This window comes from Bombus vosnesenskii, unplaced genomic scaffold (assembly GCF_011952255.1).
Source record: "Bombus vosnesenskii isolate JDL3184/JDL3185 unplaced genomic scaffold, Bvos_JDL3184-5_v1.1 scf7180000013883, whole genome shotgun sequence".
In the NCBI taxonomy this organism is placed as follows: domain Eukaryota; kingdom Metazoa; phylum Arthropoda; class Insecta; order Hymenoptera; family Apidae; genus Bombus; species Bombus vosnesenskii.
In genome coordinates this window covers 889,238-911,958 of record NW_022883264.1, presented here as the reverse complement: position 1 = coordinate 911,958, position 22,721 = coordinate 889,238, and the positions used below count along the sequence as shown (strand labels likewise).

Here is a 22,721-nt window from a genome sequence, read left to right as displayed (position 1 = left end):
TCGACGCAGCAAAATCTGAGACGACAATAAAATAAATCGCTACGAATGTCCGAATATTATCGAGAACCGCGCGCGGCCAGTTTTCGTGCTCTCGTTTCTCGACGGCGGTTTATCAAAGTTCGCTGGAATTTACGGTCGTTGCGAGCTAACAAGCTAATGAAAATAGCCGATCGAAATTTTACCTACATCTATGCGACACAATTAGAAGTTGGTTTACGAGATATAACGCGGAAGTGGAAGCATGGAGCTAGCAGTGCAGTTGCCAGTCGGGACACAGTCGAATACGCTCGCGGAATAAAGGCGCCGGTATAAAAGGAAACGTGGAGTCGTCGTTTCTCAGCGTGCAGCGCTGTTAAACCTCGTGGCTGTGCGACCGTATGCAGAGCAAACTCTTTGCGGATTGAACGTATATACCACAAGGTAAAGCTATCCATTCAGCTATCCTGCTGTAATGCGAAAAATCAATACCGCATTAGTTGACGGCGAATGTCAGCGACGAAATTATGAAATGTCAGCTTACGAAATTGGAGAATTTTGCTGGGGAAATTCGTATTGTTACGAATAAACGTTTAACGCGTGCGTTTTCCTTCTTTTTAATCGTACACGTCGTTATATTCTGTCGAAGAAATCAATTGCAACACGCAGCGGAATACAATGGTCAAGACGATGAAGATTTCCATGCGGATACAAAATCGTAGAAAATACGCAACTTCGGAATTGAATTCTAGGATTATATCCGGTATCGGCTATCGTAATATGAAGCTACTAGCGTACACTTTAATATTTGCTATATTTGCTAAACGAGTTCTCTTAAATCTGCAAGTTTTTCTCTCCAAAATGATAATCTACGAGCAACTATGGATGTTTTAAAACGAACAGAGTCCAAATAGTGGCCGATTTGCCTCTGACTTCAAGTACGAAATTAAATCGTTTCAATAGCTGTTCTCTAAACGATATCGAAAAATTGACGGTGAATATCGAAAGATTGGTCAACGAGTATCATCTGTGCTCTTTTATCGTTAGCAAACGGTTGTCGTTAGTCGTAACGTTAAACTTTTCACCTGATACAGCTTAATAAGGATCCAATTAGCAAGAAGCACGCGTAAAAAGCCGAGTGAACTTGGTTGCAGCAAAGGGAACACGGAGTCGTGTAATTGTAGAACAAACACCTGTGTAGGAGCAGAACGACAAGACCAAGAATTAACCTGCCTGCACAGCCGTAGGGATGTCCTTGCTTTAATTGCAAGTATGCCCAGGTTACCGCCATTATGTCTCGAAGTGCTGAACACGGGTGGCATCCTCTCTGTGCCTGCAAGTAATTTACTTGTAAACTAGTTGAGACGTTTTGCTCGCCGTACAATCGAGCAGGAAGCTCCGCGCGATAGAACCTGAAGGTAATTCGAAGCTAAGGACACGAGATCGAACCGATAAGACGAGTTCGTCTCTCCGTCGTCGTCAACTGGCTCTTTTTTTCTATATCTTTGAGAAGAAGTCGAATCGCAGCATCGTTGGCGCGTTGGAGCAGATTAGAAGACGAAGCAAAATTACCTCATCAATAGGAATCAACGAGCAGCGTCAGCAAAGAAAAATTATCAACGCAGACCGCGCTACTATCTCGAGTATAACGGCGTACCAAGTGCGAAGAGGATCTCGTACCTACCACCACGCCACCGTAGATAATTCGATCAACCTGGAAACCAGTGTACGCGATGCATTTATCAACAACGAAAACCTCAAAGCGATATGCTTAGACATCGAGAAAGCGTACGATATAGTTGGGCGTACCAGAGTAATCGCAGTAACTGACAACCTATTGCATCTCGTACGGAATTTCCTAATAGAAGAAGGAGTAACGGTTAGAGAGAAGAACGTACAGTGCATTTGCTCGGGAATAGAAAATCATACTCGTCGAGATTCGGTCATTAGCGTGGCGTCTTTTCTTCAAGAGAAATTAATGATACTTGGAAGTAGATTGCAGATATTTCGCAGTTATTGCCATCTTCTCGTCAGTGTCAGACACGCTGCCGTAATTTCATCTACACTCGGTGCCTGTGCAACATACCTCAACCTAAAGAAGGTTAAACGTAACGCACGAGCTGCTACTTTCTCATCTTGGCGCTCATCTTTCTTGCACCTTCTTAGCGCATCTTCGCTAGACGTCGGAACGACACTTTTTCCTTCCGTAGAGATGGTTGATGAACAACGTTCCGTAAGAATTTCTCCGTGAAAAAATGCCAGCTTCTCAACATCCTTCTCTGTCTGATTCACATGGCAAATCAACGAAAGCGCGCACGTATCCCCCGATCTAATGGAATGCAACTGGACGCCGGACGAGGCATCATCGAACGAAGGTTGATTTTACGAAATTAGCCAAACAACGCAAACCATACGCGCGGTAAACCTGTCCGTAAGAGTAACTTTGATAGTTCGTTGACCCTCGAGCTCACGTTTCGCCGCGGTGAACCACAATACGCCAGCTGGCTAACCTTGGTTGAGCCAATATTAATTTCATTAATTATGCGCCACCGTATTACGATATTAGCGCCGGCACGGCCATTCCGCTATGCGGCATAATTTCCCCGGGAACCGCACTAATTATTGCGGCAAGCCTTCTTCGAGTACGACGATCTGGTTCGAGGTCGTTCTTATTGGTTCCGAACGTGAGCGAACGAAGGTACCGCGCCGTATCGAAAGTTGCTGATATTAATTAGAAGAAATTGCAGTGAATCGTGGGAGGAAACCCCATTTCTGGAAAATGTAAAAGCACCGGTTCCTGTAAATGTTGGAGTACGCAGATGATCGATGCGTACGATACACGAGTTTCTGTCGCATTAACGCGATTTGAAAATTTTGGAAATCGCCGCGCAACCTGGTCCAAACTTATGAAAAACGAAAGTGTGTGTATCCGTGGGAGACGTGCGAATTGCAAAAGAAAAGTCAATCGTCCCGTTGATCTAAATGGTTTTAGACAAAAGCCAACAAATGCTGTTAACTAATTGCATGTAAATTACATGCTGCATTGTGTGCACGTGAGCCAATAAAGAAGTTCAGAACTCCGCGATTGCAATAATCGGACAGATCCGTGCAAAAAGGATGAGAATGTTCAAACGCAAGCACGTCGTCATTCTTAGTTCAACAAACGTGATCTATCGGTATTTGTTTTCTCTTGCCTCCTCTTCCTTTGCTTCCTCCTTCAACTTTGTTGCTCTTTTCCCTGTCCTAGTTCTTATCTTGTCTCGTTTCGTCTCTCCTAGCCCCGTGTAACTCCCGTGTACAGCTGTCCAGACCTAATACCCACCTTATGTATGTTATCTGTATCTTTTCCACTTGCCATCTCTCTTCTTAAACCCATCCCTCATACTCCATACGCCGGTACGTTCAGCACTGACACGTGAAACATGTACGTTCTCAACTTTAAATCGCTCTTCAATTTTCTCCGTCCTATGCCCGAAACCTGGTTTAATCTAAGGTAAAACCTTTCTTAAGTTTCCTCTGTCTTATGGCCCAAATCTGGCTTGACTCGACTGAAAATCATCTCTAAGTTGTCTCTATTCTACGTTGCAACAAACGTGGCTTAGCTCGATTGAAATTATTCTTCAATTTTCTCTGTACAATGCCTCAAACCTGATTCGACGAAACATTCGCTGGCCTCTCTATGGCAATTGTTAATTTCTTGCCTCATATCCTTTTACGCGTATATTACAGCAGGTCACTGTACTTTAACGTTGCATCGTATTGCACTAGAAATCAATGTCAATTAATAGTTTGGTTGTTTAATGCAATAAGTCTACCGCATAACGTTATGGTGTTTGATATCATCTCTTTGAAGTTGCATACAAATTATAAGAGACACTTTGCGTAAAGTTGCTTAGGCGGCGAAGGCAAAGCAACTTTGCGGAGTCTCGTTGTCAGTTAAGTTGTTGAAATATGCAATTAAGCGTCTCTTAACGAGCCGTAATACAGGTTACTAGCCGTAAATCGGCTACTATTAATTTTCTGTTAATTGTTGCACATTACTATATTAACCCATTAATTTTCACGCGATAGCAGCCGCGTTGCGTCTACGTAAATTGCTGTCAGTTATTAAAATACAGAAACGAGAGGAAAGAGAGAGAGAGGGCTTTTAGGTGAAAAGAGAGCGAGCGAGCCTGATCCGCTTCGTTATAACGAACAACGCGTAACTCGTGCATAATTTGAGCCTTTAAATTTATGTATTTTCCTGGATAAACGTATCAAAATTAGCATCCAAGCTACGACATACTGCAACTTGCGATTAATCATTCGTAAGGAATAACGCAACAGAGCAACGATAATCCTCTATGTCCGTGTGATTTATCGTCGTAGCTACTTTTCCGTTTATTTCTTGCAACACTCTGATCTCGCCTTTTCCAATCTACAAATCGCTGCAACTGATCGTGTGTGTCTAAGAAAAAAGTCAAACGACTACGTAAATATTGGATCGATAAAATAACGTTGGAAAAGAAACGAGTAAGCCGATAAGGGACTCGACAAATTAGCGTAGGTGTTTTATTTTTGTATAATACGCGACTGTATACGAGCATAACACATAGACGTTTCGCTTTACTATGAATCTATTTTACATAAAATTATCAATAGCACTTGATAATCCAGTGAAGTTCGATTAATTTTCCATTGAAAATTGGTCTGTAAAATAGCGAATATTTGAAGTTAGAAATGCCAATCAGATACAGATTAATCCTAAAATAATTTGTTAATACAATTAGTCCAATTATCAAGCGCTGCTTTCCAACGTAATTATTTCCTTTCCAATTATGGCACAGTGTATCCGTTCTAGTTATTACGTAATTATAGCAATGCTTTTTTCTTCAATAAGACATACAAATTCGTTAATTTACTCAGCTAATTAGTCCTCGCTATAATATACAGAAGTAGAGACAAAGCGCAAAAGTGTCGTTTAATCGATCGACGATTGGCAATACCGCGACGACAAGCTCGAAAAGTATCAGCTTACTTTCTCGTTAGATCTCGCTTGTCCGAAGATCCGTAATTCTTCATATCTATATCAAAAATGTCGAATAAATAACATCAAACGCGTTACCCTTTCGCGAAGATCAGGAAAACTCGATTAAGTTGGAGCCAACCGTAAATCCATGGCCGCGTTAAGCATCGCGATATAACCGAGAACATTATCCCATGCTTAATACCACAGAAGGAATTACTCTGGTATGCACGGCTTAAAATTACGAGCTGGGCCGTGCCTGTGTCGACGGTTTCGTTGTGCTCTCGTCAGGGTATTGAGCGTGTTTTATTCGGAAAAGACGATGTCAAAAAATGGCCACTTTCGCAGCTGCCTGCGGACGAAAAATTCCCACAGTACGTTACCTAACAAATTATCAGAGAAAATGTCGATCGATCAGAGTTTTACGTCTACGGAAAACAAAGACATGAAACGGAGAACAAACGTTTGTTTAAATGGCTCACGATATTGATCGTACGAGTGATTTACAATTCTTAGTTGTGAAAAGTTGTAGCAACTTTTCAATGGTGTTTCGCTTTCCTTCTTTCTCTGTTCGTGCTCTAATAAGAAGTTATAATCTGATTTTCCCCGGAAAAGGAAATAATTATTACTGTCCGGTTCGTGTTTAGGTTTCCTTCTTCTTTTTCTATTCGTGCTCTAATAAAAACTTATAATCTAATTTTCCTCGCAAGAGGAAATAATTAGTATTGTCTGGTCGATGTTTAGCTTCCCTTCTTTTTCATATTCCTGCTCTAACCTGAACTTATAATCTGATTTTTCGCGAAACAGCGGATAACCAGCATCGTCCGGCTGGTATTTGGGTTTTCTTCTTTTTCCTGTTCCTGTTCCTGTTCTAATGGGAATTCATAAACTGATTTGCCCCGCAACAGCGAACGATCATCATCGGGCCGATCCTCGCGTTTCTTTCGTTTTCTACGCACGCTCTAACAAGAAACTGTCTGGCGATTAATCGCCGCCAATAATTTCTCGAAATTTATTACACAGGTGAGCGTAGAGGCAGTGAATTCTAAAAACTCGGAGAGCTGTTACAAATAATGCAACAAATCCTTCTGCAATTCGCCCGAACTGTCCGTTTGTTTGCACCCTTTTAAATCACGCAGATGAAAGCAGCGCGTGAACGCATCGGCTGCGTACGAAAAGCCGTCAAAGGGATTTGGAAAAGCGATTGCTATTTCTATCGATGTCTGTCATTCGTTTGAAGCCTCAAACGAATTGTTGCCGGCGTTTCGCTCGCGGTAAGTCGATACGTTTAACTAGAAATCCGACGTGTAGGCCAACAGAGACGTTCAATCTTTGGTCTCTGTGCTGACGTTGGCGTATTCAAACATAAAGCAGAGGCTGGGCTGGCCGGCTGGCGAAAAACTGTTTTCTCAACAACTTAAATCCACTCGGACAGGATCCACGCCCCTGTCCAAAACTTTCCTGCGTTTTACGTTTGCTCGATAAACACGCCGCCTCGGCTATCTGCACTTTATTGCTTATACCGGAGAACACTTTTGCAAACAGCAATCCATCTAAATAATTTGCGGCCAAAATACAGACACGTACGCGAAACGTGGCCAGGTGGTGCGTTTTACCGGCTCAAGAAATAAAACGAATGAAACGGGGCCGACTCTGTCGTATCGATAGCGATCAAAGTTTCACACATGCCGTACTGCGGCAGAATTGAAAGTGTCGACCAAACTGACGACTGACTGACAAAGGCGACAGCAAAGGAAAGTTAAACAAAGCAAAGCAGAGTAGGATAAAATAAGCGCAAAAAATGAACGACAGTCTACAGCGAGTCAAAGCTCTCCCCGTGAATCGACAATCGTATAGCGAGTAGCGGTTTATGCATTTTGGCTGATCAGCCCAGAAATTCGACTCGGTTACGTGGACTGCGGAATACGTACATTGTCTTTATCCTGCGAACCTGGCTCGTCGTAAGTGCCAGAGATCACATTTTTTTTTTTTTTTTTTTTTTTAGTGCAGCGAAGAAGCTTCTCCGATTCAACGTTAATTCGCGCATAAAGTTAGGTGAACAAAAGAAACGACCCGTTTCTTGGCCGATCCAGGTCAGGTTAGTGTTAAGAAATATCAGTGGTATTAGTCAGCCGTATCCCCAGCACAGATTTCCCATCGAACCATAAGACTAATAGACTGGCAGCTGAACCGCGATAAAATCGAACAGTCTCGCATCGTCCATTTCTCCGGCCGGGAAATGCCACGTTCTCCCTTGGTTCGCATCCATCATTCTCCGGTGTTTACCTATCTGCCTATATCAGCGTTTCCCCGAGCCCATTTTTGCCACGTTGCGCTCTCAGGCGAAACGCGCTGCTTTCAAAACGGCTCTTGTTCGGTCGTTGGCGTTTCCAACTTGCCTCGAAAATATTATCTTTAACGTAGCGGCTGACGAGGACACGGCGTTGCCGATATCATAGAACCAGGAGACTGCGAAAACATTGTTCGATGTTCTTCCATTCTCTGGCACATGTTCAAACCAGCACCATCGCCACCGCCAATTCCTTCCCGCCCTGTTAATCCACCTTTTTTTTTCGTTTCTCCTTCCTTTTTTCAACGAGCCTCTTTTTTCGATACGATCGCCACCGTAATTACCATTAATGGTAATTACCTCGAAGATAATTTCCAACGAGCGCAATTACATTTCTATCGGACAGAGTGCATCGATTATCGGCGGGCGAAAGCCAGCGAATATTATGCCGAATATTCGGATTTTACGGAGCCGCGGCGAAGGAATTTGATATCAGACGAAAGCAATCGAAAAGGGTGGAATGTATATAATTGGAATATTTTTGTTTCAATGAGATGGCGATGGTCGTCCCCTCTGTTATTTCGCCAAACGGTTCGCGCGTGTTGCGGTGAAATGTAATTTTCTGCGGTTTTCAGACTAGATAGACTGCGAACGAAGGTAAAAAAAATAAGAAATTTCGCTTTGAAATATGAATTTTGAAGGGTCGCGTTTTAGCTTCTAATTTGACGCGTAGAACAAAAATTGTGGAAGAACCAATTGGTAGAAATTAGCATTAAAAGTGACCGACACTTTCCCCTGGTTCGATTTTCAAATATTTTTCACTCCATCGTTTCAAAATTACCAATTGTTGGAAGGTATTTTTGTAGTAATTTCACGTGGATGAAAAATTGTTGGGAAACTATCTAGTAAACATTGGTTTTAAAAAATGATTATTCTTTCTTCTGGCTCTCTCTTTAAATACTTTTCAAGGCTTCGTAGGATGTCCATGTTCTCGACATTTTTTGATTACTCGAATATTTACCGTTTAGCAGTTTAGGCTATTTTTTCTAAAATCTAAATCTGACAAGTTTTACGCCTAAAACAGCAACGTTCTTTCGCATCTTCTCGGTCGTCCGATACGATTAACTGCGCGCTTTTCATCGAACGGAATCGAAAGGTCCAGAGTTTTGTTATACGCAGAAAACAAAAGGAAAAATTCAAACAGTTTAATTCGGTTCAACGGTGAAGTAAAATCTGCCGTGCCTTGAATTCAAACTTGAAATAATAATTAATGGTGCTGACCATACAGAGTCATCAGTTCCCTTTCTGCGTGCTTCCTTTCATGCGGACTTGCGAGATTTATGTAGATTCATTAATCAAGCCATTCACTATTCTCGCTGAATTAAAATATGTAATAAGGGAAATGATTTATCTGAGTAGGAGGTTTTGCAACAACAATTAAAAGCTCACAGCGCTGAGAGAAAGCAACTTCTCTATAAACATTAACGACATGATTAACGAACAAAAGGAGAATATTCTTCCTTTTGCAAGAGTATTTCTTTCTTTCAAAGACTCTGTATACGTTTTCTCGAGGATATTTTACAGAACAGAGAGAATAAAAAATAATTGATTATTTGTTATTGATCGGTAATTTGCTATTCTCGCGTAAATAAAAATTAATTCACGCGATATGCGAATATACACGTTGAGTTTGCGTTGGAATTCTATTCTTCTTTCGGTTCGTTGGTAGCTGAACCGAAAGATGATGTTATCAAAAGCATTCTGCTTTTACATCGCCAATTCGTTTACTTCATTTCGCGTTTCTCACGCCTGCGTTATCAAGCGCATAGAATATACGTTATAATGTAACGTAGCATATCCCAGCATGCTCGTTCAGCCTTCCACTCGCATCGTTTTCGTTTAATTTATACGTTGTTGCGATGTTTAACCCGCGAGAGTAACTGTATGGAAATATAAATTTATAAGATTATAAAATACGTGGCCGTAGAAACCGGAATACAAATTATAAACTGTGCACGGTAATACGCAACGCTGTGCTGAATTTTCGTTTATGAGATTAGCATTTTCTTACTGTCCAATTATCCTATTTTCTTGCGATACATCGCGACCGAAACGAATGTGTACCAGGCCTTTTAGTATCGCGAGATTTGAAACGAAAGACGAGCGCGTTGCTAAACGAGACAACGAAAACGAAATGGCGAACTAGAAACTAGTTTTCGCCGAAATCCCGCATTTATTAATAAAAAAAACAATCGTCGTTTCGTCATGCAACCTTAGAAAATTCACTTTAGTTACTCAAAATTGCCGCAAAAGCACGTCGCAAATAGACAAAACTGTGAATCTTTGCAGCTGAAAATCGGAAAGAATATTTCAAGTAAGTAAATTCATTTGCAGTTTCGTTGCATTTATATGCCTGCGTATGTGTGACGGTGCGATCAGAAGTTCATAAAAGATAGGTTTTTCTCTATATATATACCAAATTGAAGTTTAACAAAATAACACGTATATTATATTTATTTATTGTATCGTGCCTGCTCTTCTTGGCAATTAGGGTCCGCAATACGCTACAACACAGTTAGAAAACCAGCAATATCTTCGCAAAAATAACGGTTTCTTTTCGAAAACAAGAAGAGTAATTTCTAATTGTAGATTAAAATTGGACAGCCGGTATAATCCACTTTGAAGAAAATCAGACAGAGTACGAAGCAATCGTTTCAGGACTCGAAATTCTCGTACTTCCTTGGCAAAGACAGTGGCAAATTTTGAACGACGAAGGCTTCGAAAATGATCGCTGGATAGAATTTCTAGGCCTATCGCCTTCACGAAATGACCGACCAGGAAAGATCGAGTCGCGATTCGACTCGTCGATCGAGTCGTCGATCGAGTCGTCGATCGAGTCGTCGATCGAGTCGTCGATCGAGTCGTCAGCCGAGCCACGAACCGAGTAGAGAGCTGAAATCTCGTAACAATTCCACTACCAATCGCTTCGATTGCGATCCTCGATGCGTGTCTCCTAGCACAGGGGAAGATCCAACGCTGATCGTGCGTAGCAACCGAGTTCCTAATACTTAGACTGCGAATTTTTCGAAAATTATTTCACGTAGCACGTATCATAGAGACCAGCTTACTTTGGGATATTTTATACGCAATTTCTCGTGTCACGAGCAATTTTGCATTTTCAAAATTCCTCCCTTGCGAACCAGTTGACCTTATCCTGGCAGAAATTTTTCTACCAATTAAAGTAACTATTAGCAATCAGCAGCATGAAAGAATGCAACATGAACGAGACGATATTTTTGATAAATACAGAAGTATAATAATCGGTCGATACGCGTGGTGCTCACAGTGCAACATAGTTACACACTTGTCGTAAATGTAATTTAAATTTCATCGTTGTTTCCTTCGTTCGTCTAACTTTATGCAAATCAGCTCCTCAGCTTTTCTTAATATAAGAATTTACATAAATTCAGACGAACGAAAGTAGCAACGACGAACGTACAATTTCAAATTGAATTTCGAAACCGAGCACTTGACCGAGCCTGGCAAGGTAGTGTTCCAGAGAAACGTATTTCGTGGTTCGATCAGTCTCTCATTTCGAATGATTCGGCTCTGTTGGTTCGGTGAAGCACGCTGCGGAAAGTATTTCGATTATGAAACAGACGTGAGTTCCACGAACTGCGGCGTGCGGAATATTCGGGGCGGCGCGTCGATATCCGAGGTAATTCAATAAATACCGGTGCTATCAAGAAGTTCCTGTACCAATGAGCTCTGAATAATTCCGAAAGTTTGGGAAATTGTGGAGCACGTCTCCGGCCGAAATCGCGAAAGTTCCCGCGTACGATGTTGAGCAAACCAACGTGAAATCGTCGGATCTCCTGATCCTGGGTGTGTTGCGTGGTAGGTGACAAGGACATGACGAGATTTACGCACGTTTGGGAAATAGACGTAGGTCAGTTGTAGGAGGCCGATCGTAGAAACGATGCGGGTCCAGTAGAGGCAGTTTCATTATGCTTTCGTCGTATGTCAAGTTCAAAAGTAACAAAATATGAAACTTGTGAGGCATAGGTATAAATAAACTAGAAATATTTTATACTTAGGGGCTGTGTATGTATGCTTTTACGCGACTGACGGCGTTTGACATTAAATGAAGTAACGTTCCTTGACGATAGCTTTCGAGGATTAACTATCATAGAGAATCAAAGAAAGAGAGAAAAACACTATGCTTGCAAAGTTAAATTTTCTGGTTTAATGTTACTTTTCGTAACAGCCCATTGAATCGTACGAAATACGCGCTTGCGAGGGACGCTGTGCGACATCTAACTCTAAGAGACGATCAGAGAAGGCGTCCGAGTCAAAAGATTGTGGGTACAAGCACTGCTGAAAGAAACAGAAGATTGGACGTTGGTCTGTGTAGAAGAAAACGCTTCTGGGTCGCGAAGATAATCTCGCGTCGAGCTGAAACAACACCTTTCTTCTTCCTCCCTTCGTAATTTTATAAAAACATTCAATTTTATCCCTAAGCTCTTTACTATAAAAGTATTTATCATACCGTTGCTTTTTTCGCTTTTACAGACTAAATTCTGAACGTGCAATTAATAGAAATGTTGAATTTAAATTGCAGAAATCGAAAGACAAGCCACGAAATAGAATTTATATCATAGTTTTATTTTAGATCTCTCGTTACAAGAGGTCGGTGAAAAATGCCTGTCATCATAGGATGCACGAAAGAGAACAATTGCAAAAAGCTCGCATTCTTAAAAGCCAAGATGCTTGAACAAGCTCGGGCCGCAGGTTTGCTTTATTTCACGTTAAATCTGTTTTGGCAAATTTTCGTGTTTGATCAGCCTCTCGAAGTATTTATTAGAATCGTTCTTTGGACAAATTAGAACCAATATTGAGAAAACGTGATTTTAACGATCCGTCCGATTAAAGTAATCCTGAATTATAGCAATGACGACGAGAATAACGAATATAACAATGCTATTTTCCCTTGCTTTCAAACGAGCAATATATTGGTAGAAATTTTCTACAAACGTGCAGTGTCCAAGCACTTTGCTTATTCATCGTACATTTTCAAGCACGCGAGAAGTACACAAAATACCAATTATTCGCGCATAAATTTAATCTCCTGTTTACCCTATCGATTCAAACGTTTTAAGTCCACTTCTTTAAACTTCAGCGTTAAATATACCGGTAAATAACACGCAAATTGCATCTGCGCACGTGCGAGCTCATTTCCGGTTTTAAATTCGCTGAAGATACTTTCATTGAAATTGATACTTTAATTAACGAAAAACGCTGTGTAATTTGTTGAAACAAAGGACACGCGTAACGTCAGAGATGGTCAATTATTTAGAATACGTCACGCCTCACCGATCTCGACGGCCTTGAAACGTGTTACTACGTTCAATAGTCTGAGCCAGACAGCTTTAGCTCCTCAGGTGTTTCCAACAAACTTCAGTTAAATCTAAGTTAGGATTACGTCGCCATTCTAGGGTAAAATAATATTAGACATAAATTCTCTGTACCTCCGTATTATCTTTAAAATTGAAACCGAACAACTGTTACATGCAGGACAGTTGTTCGCGAGGGCAGATTCTCGACTCGGAATTTGCAAAAATTATAAAATTTCGGGGATACACGAAGGACATATATTATTATTATTGCTTGGTCAGTGCTTTTCGGTTTTGGACGAGCTTTCGGTTTTACACCTCATTCACCTATTTCGCTTCTTATATATATATATCTACCTCCCCTCTTACTCCCTTAATTATTCTGTCTTTAAAACTACGACAACTTTTGGGCTTTTGCCTCCTTGCTGTGCTTCTTTATTGTCGTTCCTGCCCGTCTTGTAATTGCTCTTCGCTTCTCCAATATTGTTTTCAATTCTATTAATCCGTTTCCAGTCTCGTTTAGTATTTTTTCTTTCTCTCTTGGACCCCGTCGAGGACATGTATTTATGCATTCTTTTTTCTTGCCCAAATCCGCTCTGATGAAATGAAACGGTCTCGTAAAGATCCGCCTGCTTCTCGATTCCGTCCCTCGCTACAACATCCATCAATTTTTTTACCAAACGATAATCCTAATTGAAGGGAGTAGCTGTTGCCTGTAAACTTCTTTCCTAGTTCTTACAGTTGCCAAGTTATAACGAGAAATGGAAGGGTAGCCGGGTGTTGGGGGGTCGATCTCATGCCTCGGGGAGAATTTTGGGCAGCGAACAAAAATTGCCCGATGCATAACTCGTATGCGTATTCTCGGCACATCCGCGAAGTCTCGTAATTTTGTGAGTTGCCGGTTTGGGGATCTACCCTCGTCAAAATCATGTCCGCGACAAGATATTTCGAGACCATGGAAATTGGTGAGGTCGGTCCCATTCCGAACGACTGTCCGTCGATGTAATACCGCGAATTCGAACCTAGAGAAGAGCAAAAGCAACGAGGTGGGCGCTAGCTCGGAGGAACTCATGGAAACGCCCCTACGTTCCACCGACACCGAGTTGAATCGCGAGCCAAGAATCGTGGAACAGCTGGAGGACGAAGAAGTCGAGCAAGGACCGATCGAAGGATCCGAGGTTCCAGCTGAACTTCGCGAAACAGCTGGCCAAGCTGAAGGAACAAATAACGAGGACCCGACTGACGCCTAGGGCATTTGAAAATTCATCAGCACCAGCCAAGAATATCATCGAACAAAGGAGCGAAAAACTGGACCACAGAGCAGAAATCTTGGCAACCGATCCTCAAACGGACGCTCCTAATTTACTGACAGTTAGGTAACAATTGCTCGTTCCCTTCGACTCGAAATCTTTCGTCCCGGTTGCATCGTTAATGGTCCCATCGAGCTCCAGGAGGACTCGTTGCACGTACGACATGATATATTCATATTCTTTCACTCGCGCCCTGTCTCCCAAGTTCGACAAAACGACGAATCCTGTCCGCTACGTACGATCGAGTTCTCCAAACGATGATCCGCGGTCGTTGAGTCTCGATTTTCGACCGATTACGGAGAGAAAAGTATTTACGTGTATCAGTGCTCGGTTTTCCAATGCTCTGCGTCTGTCTCCGAGTCGAAGATCTACACTTGCAACGAAACGACGTCGTTTCCAACTACGTCTCGCGCTTATCATAAATTTGCATCGTTCGAACAGAAAGCCAGCCGCCGGGAAACGCGCGGCAGCCTCCGAGGAAGAGACTCGTTTAGCCGCGTAATCACCGGAGGCGGATTAATTCGCCGACATCGAGGAGCTGTGCAAGCTCGCGAGGCTCGGCCGTGCAACGAGAGGAAAACGAGAGGCAAGAAATCAAGGGAACCTTTTGTGCTTAACGACAGCCAGAGCCCGGCGGAGTCCTTGGGTAAATTTGCCGACTCGTCCGCTAACTAAGGACGTCCCAACTGACGATTTCAGCTCGGCTAGAAAAGAGGTCGCGCGGTGGTTGTTCCGCGCCGTGCGCGAGATCAAGTTCCGTTGGTTCTTTGCCCGGTCATGTTGTATCGTCGTGGCTCGCTCAGGATCGAAATCGAATTAACGCGACCGAGGAATTGAAACGGGACGATCCGAAACAGTTTGGAGTCGTTGGATGTTTCTCGGAGATCGAAAATTGGTTCGTCCGAGGCTATGGAGAGCGAACCTGACGAGCGACAGGAAGCAGAAGGTATCGTAACGAAGTTAAGAGCAAAGAAAGAAATAATACGACAGTTCTCTTTTTTCTTTTTTTTCATCGATCGCCTCAGAAATTTGTTGCGCATTATCGGTCAACGATGGATTCGGAATATTTTAGCCAGAACTGGAGAAATAGCGCGATCAAAATTAAGCACGAGGAAAGATCGCAATACTCTTCGTGAGATAATTTGAACAGCACGCGCCCTATCTTTAACAATTATAATCTACAACTTCCAATTTGCAATTTGCAACTACCGATGGTGTTTCAAGGCATAATTTTCTGTTTTCAATGGAACAAATACGTTTGTTAACGATACGAAACTCGCTACTCTAATATCTGGCGAGAAGTAGACAGAACGCAGTTGTTGCGTGTCTTGGGTGCGAGCATTTGAAATATTCGCGCGATCTTTCGTAGAAACTGAAGAGGCCGATGAGGTTGCAGAAGAGGTCGAGGAAGATATCGAAGGGAAGACAACGAAAGCAGGAACTTCAGACGAAACCGCAGAAGGGAAGTCGTTGAAGCAGGATGAATCGGTGCAGTCATCGATAGACGAAGAATGCCCGTCTCAAGGCTGGGACGAACACGCGAAAGAAAGTGAGACAATTTTAATTCCCCTGAGAGATCGAAGCAGGCGTCTCGACGTATCCGAAAGGAAACTCGCAGTTGCCTGTTAAAGAAAAGCGGAAATTTATTTCCAAATCCTTCGATGTTTCTGCGTTCTGCCCGCGTTGAGCTACTTTGCCGCGTACTTCTTACGGGTCCCATTCAAATCACCGACAGCAATTCGTCGACGACAGTGTTTGATCGTCGGTAGCTTTGACTGTCAACAGCTTCGCTGCTGTAGTTTTAACGATGGCCAGGACGCGTACCAAATCATTGATCCGCGTCGAAATTACGTTCGAACTTCACGCGAATTAATTGCAACCGAAGCAAAAGTTGTTTCATTGCTACCACTCAATTTTTCTGCCCCGTATTGCGTTTGGGTTGGATATTCCATCAATTATCTGCAACAATCGAACCTACAGAAGTAAAAATCCTCTGTTATTTCCATGTGTTGATACTGCCAGTCAGTGGGAACCGGTGCCAGTCAAAATTATCGTCGGACGATGATGTTGTCAATCAGCTCCGCTGTCGGTCAAATCTGTTGTCGTTAAAAATGGTGTCTGCGATTTCAGTGGCGATTTTCGGAAACAACGCTAGGACTTAGGAGAAGGTGGCAACGAGTACGAGCTTAACTTGCGAAATTCCAAGCGGTGCGGCACAATTTCGTCACTTTCCATTCATCGTCCGCAAATTTTACTGTAGCTTCTGCGCGAAATTGTGTCTGCGACCGTCAGGAATTTCGCAAGTTATGTCCACGCCGGCTGCCAGCTTAGGCGATACCATTCTACGAAGCTGGATCCTACAAAAACTGCTGACCCGTTACGACGAGCTCATCGATTATGAAAAAGTTTGTCAAAAGTTCTGTCGTTTCTTTGTTAACCAAGGGAAACGTTTCGCGCGTGTTACCAGCCGCCTCTGTCGTCTTCCCGCCTTTAAATTCTTACGATAACGCACGCCCAATTTTTACTCTGTCGGACGACGTATTAATCGCTCCTTTGCCTCATTAATCGTTCATTGCGCGCTTTGTCTATTCGAACTGAGTGACGAAAGACTCGTGAACACAGAAACGACAACCATACTTTCCCTTGACAACGCTCTCGGTGTTGCCAGGAACCTAACTCCAAGCCAAACCTAACGCTAGTTTAAATTTGTCGAAAGTATATAGAACGCATGGAACAACGCGAAGGTTTTTGGAAATTTTCTGCTTTTCATTGATAGGCTATCGGAGGCTACTTTCCGCGTGCCAACGATGATCGAACGAATGATTTCAAGTGGGCTGGGACGTGCACGCGAGGCTTTCTCGTCGGAAAATTCGTTTCGTATGGTCCGCTACGTCGATTCTAATCGGCTTTATGAAATTTCGCAAACAGCGAAGGATCTCGGCTGGTGCTGCGCTTTCGGTGAAAAGCTGGGACGAAAGATCGAATGAAATTCGAAATGCCCCGGCCGTAATCGGCTTTGTCAAATTTCATAAACAACTGGAAACTGAACTCTGCGAAAGACGAACCGAGACGTTGCGAACTGCACAGGAGTTTGAGCGAAGCATTAAATTATCGTGACTTTAACGCGTCAAAGTATCTTCTCTATTCATCTTCCTTTCTAACGATCCCGCGAGATTCTTGTTTGCGAAAGAGCATTCGCCAGTGTCGCTGGAATTTTTATCTCGAATGATACTCTTCGTTGTTTACGTGTAATTTTCTTCTTTTTTTCCACACGATGTGTTCGACGTTTATAAAAATGAACATTTCTAAACATTTACGCGCGAATATTTCCCCGCGCGCAAGGACACACGGCGTAAATTTCCTCCTTCGCTTAAAGGAAATTCAAGCGAGCAACGCTTTGGTCAAAACTCGGGGCTCACGATCGATTTCGATTCTGTTCCCGTAGGATTCGACACGGCCGTCTTCACTTTGGGCACGTGCGCTGCGGTTTTCGCTGTCTACATTTACATCGTGTACAGTTTGAGCAGTCCACCGACCGTGTTGCATCGAGTCTAACAGCGGTTCCCTAATCAAACGATCGAAAGACCGTGCAAGTCGAACGCCGGAGTCGACTGTTTGCGACAGCTGTGTACAAAAGCAGTGTATCCGAAACGTAAAATATACCGAGCAGAAGATGAATGTCAGCGGAATGTTTTCTTTAACGCACGGACTCACTGACAGACAGACTTTAACAAGTCCTTCGAGGAACAAATCATATATTTTACGTATTTATATATTTAATTACAAATTATATACGATATTTTGGAATTTCATTGGCATTTCAACGCGACTTAACTATCATTGTCGCCTTAATAATAGTTGAAACGAACCTGAGAACGTATGTAGAAATTTCCAGACACTACTCGCTATTGCAAGGATACTCGATATCGCAATGATCGTCAGGATATTGGCAAGACCAATTATCGACTATATTAATCAATCCGAATATTTAGTCGAGCCATTCTTAGCGCTAGCTGTGTCTTCACGTTGCATACTAATTTCGACAATGACGTTGAACGTACGTCTTGCAACTTTTTCGTAGACTCTCGGGTCGATCTGGAATTTCGCTATTGCAATTAGGATAGTTGTATCTTCGTTACACAGCTAACCAAGTTGCACAAAGTTTCGTTCGATGCGCATAATATATTCATGAAAAAATGTTAAGATACTCGAGAACCGTTGTCGTGATTGTATTGATAAAGTTTGAAAAGGATTCGGGGGTGTATGCACGTAGAGACGAGGAAATATCTGTTGGCAACTATTTCGCCAAGACCACCAATTTGAAAGATCCATTATTCGCGACATCGCTAAGCCAGAATATTCAGCGTGATCGTGTATAACGCTAATTTTACGTTGCAGACTACTCTGTTAACGCTGCATGCTAATTTTTCACCGAATTTATGTTGCCAACGAATATCTTGCAGCTTTTATATACATCTTTGGCTTAGTTTCGAAATTTACCAGCGGAATCAGGATAATCCTGCCTCGTTACGGTATTAACGAAGTTTCAAAAAGTTCGGTACAATGTGCGTAGTATGTTCATAAAAAAAAAAAAATTCTATATTAAAGTGTTTGAGTGCTTTGGCGAGTCACTGTACTTTCATAAATAATCGGGCTGGGTGAAACGACGGCGTAGAAAAGTTTCCTCGTTTCCCGCTGAACGGTGAAAAGTTCTATCAAGTCAGTTACCCAACCAGTCGACTTGTTCTGTTGTAGATTAATTAATTTCTACCGCGTCGCGTGATTCAATTAACAGAGCTAATTGGATTTCATCGTTGGATCGACGCTCGCGTCAAACGGAATATCGATAGAATTTAAAAAGTGCTGATAACGTCGGAGAAACGTATCACCGCGCGCTGTCTTGCAAATGTATTTGGACACCTGTCACGGATAACTTTCTTTTTTTTTTCCCCCAAATCTGTCACTAATTATAAGAGAAGAAGGGGCCATGTTGCACGAGTTTTCGATTGTTAACGGAAAGAAAATTGGGCATAATTTGCCAGCGATGAGTTTTTACCGTCGCATTTCTTTTTAACGAGTATTACTTTGCAATACCTTTGAAAGTTCCATCTGAAAATGCATTCGGTGTTCCATTTGCAGTCAATTAAAATGTTGATGAAGCTTCTCTTATCGAATGAAACGACACGACGTACCTATTATTCGAAATAGAAGGCGCGCGCGAAATAGAGAACAGATGGAACGTGACACGACGTAGCAAAAAGACGTATCGTAAAAACGATGGAACAATCAACGAAATGTTGATTCTGATAGTCTGTAAAAATGAATTGCCATTTCGATTGAAAATCCTAATCTAATTAACCACATTGGAACATGTCGTTCCTTCGCAAAAATAATGCGTCGACGTTAACGGTACAAGAATATGTGGTCGAAATCAGTGCTTCGGTTTTATATTAAAACGCGTATTTTCTTCGACTGGAAACCCGGTTCGATCGATTTTCCGACGACCGGTCGATCGAATGGTACTTGCAAATTTAAACGGTAATTTCTGCCTGCGTGTATTTCTCTGGAACGTAACATCAAATTTCGAGAATTTCCACCGCAAACTCAACGCGTCCAAGTTTGACGTACATCCCGCTACCATTGACTCGGATTAATTAAATTTCTGGATTCCTTTGACGGAGAATGATGACCTTTCGCCTTCTCACGCTCGGTAATGTACACTGAAACCTGTCTGGGGTTGTCCGCAAAATTGCCATAAGTTACTGCGCCCCTTAAATACCCAGCGATCCCAGAAATTAGACGGAGCACGTGAAGTACAACGCGTATATACCTTCGTTCTATAACGTCTCTCTGTAAGAGATACGCAAATCTCGAAGGTTTCGTGATTTCGAGACACGCGAGAGCGAGGAGCCTGCCTTGTCCGAACTAATAAGAGGACGGCATAATTATTCGGATAATGGAATATCGCGCATAACAGAAGAGTCGCTAGACAGAGCGGAATTTTTATGCATTTATGAGAAATTCAAAGGCGCGGAAATGCGTAGAATGCGGGAAATATGCAAAAGTATATGAAATATTCAAAGTGTAGTAGTCGTTATAATATGCAGTACGTAAAGCAATTCTCTGTCTGGCTTTCATATTCTCTGTGAATATGCATTTGCATGAATATCAGCGATCGAACAATCACTTTTCTCCTATTGAAATTGATTAGCGTGAATGTTCACGCGTTATATGAATTCTACGCGTCCTTACGCTTGTGCAAGCCTTCCACGAACGTAGCTGAAAATGCACGTTCGTAAACGTTGTCTGAGAAGAAGAAGAAGAAGAAGAGGAGGAAGAAGAAGAAGAACTAGAAGAGGGCGAGACGAAGTTCTACCGAAGATGTTAAAAATTCCCTGCTGTCCGTCATTTCCTGTCCCACTGACTCTCCAGTGAAATATAGCACGAGCTGAAAGCAACAATACGACGCATAATTACGGAAGAAAAATGCAGAAGCCGCACTCTCGATTCGTATTTCTATGCGGAGAAATGGCAGAATAAAAAGAAGCGTCCCGCTGGCCTCGTTATTTCGTTGTTCTTCTCGTCTATCCGCTTTTATTTGTCAAAGAATGGATCGATGACGTCAGAGAACACTCGAAGGCTAATAGCTCCTTGAACGTGCCCCTCGAACGAAAACGACGATTTCTACGATGGCGCCCGGAATCTACAGAAACTATCGAGACGTTTGATTTTCCGTAAACGAACGTCGAAATATTTATTCGTATCTGTATATCATTTTTACATCGATACACAAATGACGACGATGAACGGAACGACCATTTAACGTGCGTAAAGTCAGGCTTACGCGTTAGCCCAGACGGTGGATGGAAGTAAGATCCAGTAAAAAACTGGAACAATGGAGACATCGATCCGGTGTCCAGTCAATTCACTGGAATGTTGCGATTTGCTTCCACCTTAACAAATTGATTTTTATAAGATACCGATCTTATTAATTGTGCTCTAAAATCATAACCTGTAAGAGACCTAGTCTGACCCAATTTACAAGCCGCGAACCTAAGAAGACCAGCTGCATTCTCTCAACGAGTTGTTGGTATCTCAACTGGTTTGGCGACCAGACGATAGACGCGTGCTCCGAGTGTTATTGTTAATCTTGAAGAGGAATAACAAACCCGCTACAATTCTCCTAGTCTGGAGAGATCACAGATTCGACAAGAACGTGATTGAATGTAACAACAGCGATGATCGCTGTAACAGACGCCTATTCTGATCCTAACACGAACCTAAGAGGACTACGTTGCATTCTTTCAATGAGCAGATGATAGTGGCGCGACGTAAATGCGGCGTAATTAGGGTGCAGTATAAAATAGAATTTACCTGTTCCTCGTCTACAGTCGAGTAATTAACGAGAGGAGCTTTCTTGGAAGAAACGTCATGGGAAAGGCGAAGCGGCACGGCGCTATGTGAAATTGCCACTTAGACCTTGTCGCGGATTGGGTTAAATTTCAATTTCTGCCACACGGGCTATATCCAGCACGGTGAATTATTGGATTACTCGGAATGTTCGACGAATCTGGTCGCGTGACGGAATGTTTCGCGGCGTCTCATTACTCGCGCAATCGAGTTTCAGCCGGCTGGCTCGCTCGCATCGCGATGAATTTTCACGCTGCTCGCAACTTCCATCGCGATACTTGCATCGTGAACGCGAAGATCGACCACCCCGAAAATGCTTTAAATTGCGCTGAATCGTGCGACGCTGTGGAATATGTAAAGTAATTTTACGGCGTGCTCCGTCGCGCGAATATCTCCGCTGACGAGTTTCAACAAAAATGTGTTTCATCGAAGATCGTGCGCAGTCACGAGTGCATGGCCATTTTTTTTTGCAAAAATGACATTAATCGAATAGCGCGCGCGTTGAACAAGGGCTGATTTTTTAGAGTTCGTTGGCTTTATACGTTGAAAATAATGCGAACATTTTTTATTTTGTTTTCTGTTTCGGCCGATTATTTACAGTTGCATCGAATTACCGTACTGGACGACTATTGACTTATTTTTATTAGTCGATATCGTAGATCGAGTTTTGTCATCTTTGGAAAAAATTAGTTTCGATTGAAATTGTTTAAACGACCTTTTATAAAAGAGTTAGTAATATCTAAGTACGACGTGGCAGCAGAAGAATCGTCGCAAGGCAGGATGAAACGGTCCACCGTAATTTTTGCAAAATAATACTCGACAACGCGTACAACGTTTCCCACGGCAGCAAGCGTTCAAATACTTTCTTCGAAACGTTTATTCTCGTCTTGTAATATTTTTGTTCTACGCTAGAACCATTTTAAAAGTGTCCAGTTAGCTCCAAATTGCATTATGGCGTGACACTTCCTTCTCTTTCGCTCTGTTTATCCAAAGGAAACTTCCAAAATCGAAATATTTATCGGAATTTCGCGTTTTATTTTACAGTCAAATTATTAACTTTTAAAATAACATCCGAACTACAAAGTGCAATGGAAAGTCTTTTTGCAATTTATTGGAAGACACGAATAAGTATGGCGAGGAATGAATTATGACCGATCGACGAAGAGCGGTAGAAGTCAAAGGACGAAATGTATGAATTTTTGAAGTGCCACGGGTTATGTAAGGGATAGTTGCCAAGCTATTTACAATTTATCGATAGACAGGAATGAGCGTGGCGAGGAATAAATTTATGGCTTAGTTGTGAAGCAGAGCAGCAGTGGACGACTCTCCGCGGTTTC

General features: G+C 42.4%; 1 protein-coding gene and 1 long non-coding RNA gene across 14 annotated transcripts in view; both read left to right on the top strand.

The window, feature by feature from the left end:
* LOC117239191 (cyclic nucleotide-gated cation channel alpha-3-like) overlaps positions 1-22,721 on the top strand; it is a 220,574-nt gene that overhangs the window by 132,435 nt on the left and 65,418 nt on the right. The gene's annotated exons all lie outside the window — the stretch shown is intronic.
* On the top strand, positions 9,353-12,214 carry LOC117239192. The gene is made up of 3 exons (XR_004494381.1): positions 9,353-9,645; positions 11,539-11,757; positions 11,944-12,214. It is a non-coding gene; the product is annotated as an uncharacterized LOC117239192 (long non-coding RNA).